The sequence below is a fragment of the Peromyscus eremicus genome, chromosome 6 (genome assembly GCF_949786415.1).
Source record: "Peromyscus eremicus chromosome 6, PerEre_H2_v1, whole genome shotgun sequence".
Lineage (NCBI taxonomy): Eukaryota > Metazoa > Chordata > Mammalia > Rodentia > Cricetidae > Peromyscus > Peromyscus eremicus.
The window spans coordinates 83,966,125-83,971,923 of NC_081421.1; positions in this window are offsets into that span (position 1 = coordinate 83,966,125).

Here is a 5,799-nt window from a genome sequence, read left to right on the forward strand (position 1 = left end):
ACCATCAGACCAACATATACAAAATTTGTAGTCCACATACAAAAATAAAGAGTGCATTCTGTGACTGTCAAGTTCATCCTTCAATGAAATCCAAGTTTCTAAGACAATACACAAGGCCCAACTCTGTAAACCATTCAACTTTTCCCCCTCAACATTACAAATTCAATCCAGGGCTGCATATATAATAATCAGGCACTCTGTTGTTTTGCTCAGCCCCAGCCCTTGACTTCTGTGAATACATGTTTTTTCCAGGTAATTCTGAGTGGTCTTCATTTCCTGGTGTAGCCAATTTGGTCTTCAATTATTCCGCTCTTTAATTTTCTGGAGTTCTGAGATTTCAGATGTGCATTACCGTACTATTAACACTTTTCTGTATGTGCCATTTCTGCAACATTTTCAAAGTATGAAAAGGAATATGGGGAGTCCTAGTATTTAAGTATAAATCAAGATAAAATATGGGATTGTTCAGAAATGATAAGGTTGATCCTCCTTCCACTTAGCCATTGACTTCTTAAATTCCTTAGATTTAGACCACCATGGCACACCCTGGTTCCATTGTGTCACACTATGGTTATCTTCTCTGCTTGGAAGAAAATACTGATTTTGATCAAAATGGTATTACATAGGAAACAAGTCCTTTGTAACCTCCTTTTTAATACTGAAAATGTGAAGTGACTTAATATCTATAAACTGAGGAATGAATCAATTTATGACATTAATGCATTGCAACATATTTCAAGAATGACCAAAAGGAACATTTATGAATATGAATAACTTAAACTAATATAATGGTGAATGAAAGCTATTAGGTGGTTATTATTCTTCTAACTAAATCTATGAGCTTCCAAATTGTGATGTAGTTTTTGTTTACTTATATAAGAGAAATTGAAAAAATCCATCAGAAGCATGAAGACCAAACCCAGAGATATAATCTCTTTAGAGAGAGAGGAGAAAGAGCTGGCAAAGGAATATAATACCTTTAGCAGTGTCTGCATTATTTTTTCTTTGAAGAAAATATGAAGCAATCATGGGAAATGTTTAGTTGGAAGTTTTCCTGTGTCCTGCCCAGTCCTGCAGCTGTTCAGACCCAAGTAAACACCTAGAGGCTTATATTAATTATAACTGCTCAGCCATTAGCTCAGGCTTGTTACTGACTAGCTCTTACGCTTAAATAAACCCATAATTCCTATCTATGTTTAACCACATGGCTTTGTACCTCTTCTAAGTTCTGCCTTCACATCTTGCTTCTTCTGTGTCTGGATGGTGTCTCCTGACTCAGCCTTCCTCTTCCAGCATTCTCCTCATCTGCTCACTCCACCTATACTTTCCTGCCTGGCTACTGGCCAATCAGCATTTTATTAAACCAGTGTACAGGGCATTATTCCACAGCAGAAATGTACATACATATACATATATACATATATACATATATATATATATTTCTGTATTATATATATTGTATTTTTCTCTCTAAAGCAAACATCTAACAATTCTTCTAAAATGAGTTCAAAATAGATTTTAATATCCATATATCTTACATTGAAAGCATTTAGGATGTCATTAATGTTAACTCCAAGAGTTTGCTAAAAGACTCTCCAACAGTGTTTGATCTAAAATTGATCACATTTCTAAACATCAGGACTAAATTTTATCTTAATTTCCTATTGCCTGAAACAAATTTGTAGAAGGAGTTTTCTGTTTAGACTACTGATAAGCTCTGTCACACCAGTTGTTCCCCAAATAGCCACAGAGACTTATTAATTATAAATGCTTGGCCAATAGCTTAGGCTTATATCCATCCAGCTCTTACAACTTATCCCATTTCTATTAATATATGTGCTGTCCCAAGGCTCATTTACCTTATCTATGAATTTCCCATGCTTCTTCTGTGTTTAGTTCACAACTCCTCCAACTCCACTTTCCTACTTCCCAGGGTTCTCTCTGTCCCCAAAATCCTGCCTAGCTATTGGCCAATCAGCTTTTTATCAACAATGACAGAAATCTTTACATTGTACAGGGCAATATTCCACAGCATTTCCCCATTTGTTCTAATTAAAAAGGAAGTTTTTAACTTTAACATAGTAAAACTATATATTACAAAAACAGTTATCAAGTAAGAATTACAGTTACAATATAGATATTGAGATTTCTTACACTATTTATTATATAATAAAATGTGGAGACAAGTATAAAAATAAGAACTCAAAAAAAAATCACAACAATAATAGCATACACTGTCATAACCTTCCAGACCCACCTCCTCTTCCCCAGAGGCCTTTTTTTCTCAAGTCCAGGGGAACTCTATAATCATTTCCAACCAGCTGAACGTGAACCCCAACTCTTGCAACAATGTCTGACACCAAATGGACATTGGACTACAATAAAGATAAGATTCCCATAGCATTTCCCCCTTTTTGTCTAATTAAAAAGAAAAAGTTCTAATTCTAACATAGTAAAACTGTATACAATAAGAATAATTATCAAGTATTATCCAAAAAGAGAGGAAAGGTATTAACTTTAACAAAATGAAACTGTATACAACAAGAAAATTTATTAAGAAATTCATTCACTATGTGTAGCCAATTTGTATTTTAAAAATATAGAGAAAATACTCCATCAGCTTACTTCTCTTGAAGATTCCAAAGTTTTATATCTAATTTATTTTCTAATAAGACTGAAGGGAATGATTACCTTAACTATCTAGTCTTCAAACTCATCAAAGACCTGAGAATGATATGTTATTACCTGAGTAAACAGAGCAAGTGACTTCCAAATTTAAGAGAAATGACAGAAACAGCTGGCTGCTTGACTATTCACCTTAGGTTCCTCTGTAATTTTAGGGCATCCAGCTTTGGCCTACAGGCTTAGAATATCTGACAGACATTTCTGAGAAGCAAGAAATTTTGAAGGACTGTCATACTCTGTCTTGGCAAAGTTCATTTGTGCTTTTTTAATTTTTTTTTTTACCTTAAATAAAGTTCCAATCCCTAGATCCTGAACATTTGCCTCCTGAAGGTGCCAATTTGGATTTAAAAATTTTAGCACAATTATTGTTACATCTGCACCTGTGTCTACCAAACCCTCAATTTCAATGCCATTTATTTCTATTTTTAACTTTTGTCTTTGATCATTATAGGAGTTTACAAAAACACTTGTTTTATGGTGTCTCCTGAAAATTTTGTCTTACCAGCTGTCACTGTTCTGTCATCCAGAGCAGTATGGATTTTAATAGCAGGCATTAGGTCCTTTAATTGCTCTAGGGAGGATTTTTCCCCCATGGTGACAGGGAATTATTGAGTCAAATTTAACTAGCGGGCCTGTAAGAGGCCCCCTAAGGCATTTCCTAATGACAGACATTACCTTGCCTAGCCTATGTTGATCTTTTCATTAGTTTGATGTCGGCCTTTGCCGAACCTTATGTATACTCCAGAAGGTTGGGATCTTCTGTTTGGATTACCTCTAGAAAAAAACATTGTTTCTAGGAACACCTTGCCTACAATCTCTTTTTTATGACCTTGTTTACCACAATTAAAACATCTGACATTTTGCTTTTTTAAAAAAAGTTTTTCAAAATCTCTTCTCCTATCCAAATATCATCATATTATAAGATTTAATATGGGCTGTGTTTCAGATCTATTCATCAATAGGTGTTGATCTCACCTTTAAAGACTTGATTTCCTTTTTGCATTGTGAATTAGCACTTTCAAAGCCAAAGATTTAATTACTGTTTGTCTAACTTCTGGATCTGATATCATTCCATTCACTGCTGAATTCAATGTTTGTAAAAAATCAGTGAAGGCTTCTTTTGGGCGCTGTACAATTTTAGTAAATGACTCTGTACTCTTACTAGCTTCTTCTACCCTGTCCCAAACACTCAAAGCTTCTTTATGGCATAGAGCCAAGGTGTCTTCATCATATATATACTGTCTTTTTAAATCAACATAATTGCCCTCACTTTCTCAAGTTGTCAGGAACTCCATGATCCATTCTGACTATCTGAATGTGAATCCCTATTCTCGTGAAACAATGCCTGATATAGAGTCACAACATAGCTAAGATTCCCATAACAGAAATTCACTCCTAACCATTCATGGCTTGTTACATCAGAAAAGACATCGCAAATTTTGCTGTTTTGTAGTTTTGTTAACATTGCTTTATGTCTGTCTGTCTGACTGACACTCTGTTTCTCTCTGTGTGTGTGTGTGTGTGTGTGTGTGTGTGTGTGTTCTAAATGTTCTAAATTATAGTTTATGAAGGCAGTAGTTTATTTTTCAACATTATATTTTAGAAACCAAAATAATATCTGTCAAGTAACAAGGACTTGAACATTACATAAGTTGATTCACATATGAAAAATGTGCACTTTATAATCTCAATTTATAAATTTTTAAACTCAACAAGGAAAAAAGCATAGAAATATTTAAAAAATATGTAAAAGCTACAATTAGCAAACAGAAGTTCCAATATTTAAACCAAATCTCCAACACGCATGATAGCTCTCTATGAGAAGAAAATGCATCATAGAATTAATTTTTTTTTTGCCTAGTATCGGGAATTGTAAAACTCATACGTGAAACGTCCATTCTCCTGGAGTAACAAGTCACAAAGGTGTCTGGTACTATGTTTGACTAATATTCTGAGTTCTGTGTTCAGTTCTTAAGGCACTTCCTCAATGATGGGGGCTTCACTTCTTGAAACTGGTCAGACAATCTCTGAGACTTACATAAGGCTTGGAATCATTATCCCAACAAGAACAAAATATCAAATAAAGGATGGAATGAGGAAAGAAGGATAAGTAAATCAGAAAACAGAATTTTTCCCCTTTCAATCCAGAGCAGAAATAAATGGGTACACATTTTAAGCCTTAATTGAGAATTAACCTTCTCATATTCAAATGGGCCTTCCTTTTGTGCTAAAACATGGATTCCTAAAGCTGTACAGTAATGTATCCTACAAATCTGAAGTATAACGAAGTCTAAGGAATGCAGAGAACTCAGGCCTCCTATCTGTGTAATGTCAGTTTTGAATTGGCCTTGGAATTATCCCATCCTATTAAGAAAGAGAAAACTCTTCAAGGACTATGGAGCTCCTCCTGGTGGTAGGCTTCTACCACTGAAGCATCTGCTTCACACTTAGAACAAAAAGAATATTAAGCAAATACATATGCAAATTATCTATAAATTTGATAACTGTGTTCTTAGGAAACTAAGGATTGAAATTATGCAATTTAAAATCACAATATATAGTCCTAACTATTAGCATTGATAGTTCAAGCATCAAGGCCAACATAGTAATAATATAGGAAATCTAGACTCATACAACCAAATGATAATTAGTCTTTGATACTCCAGTGCCAGTGTCTTTTAAATTTAACATATTATTTATGATTTTTACTACAGTTAAGTAATTTTCATACTATTATTACAGCGGAGAAATTGAGTCCAAAGACATTTAAGTAACCACCTGAAGGTCACCATACATTTAATGGTTGAATGGATTTAAACCATGGCTTGTTTGCTCTTAAAGACTTTTGATATCTTCTCTTGTGTCACGGGACTTCCAGTAAATTATAATAAATGTCCTAATACTGAGAAAATTAAAAATATATCACTGATATTTCACATCTATGCTCAGTTATTATAGCTGATGCTCTTGCTATTTATATAAGGATGGCTGAAAGGAGAAAAATATGAGTCACTGTATACATATCATGCTGCTAATGTAGTCACTGTCTCCAGAGCCTGTCACCACATGCAGCTCTGCCACTTTCGTCTGCCAGCTGTCCAGAGCCTTTGCACA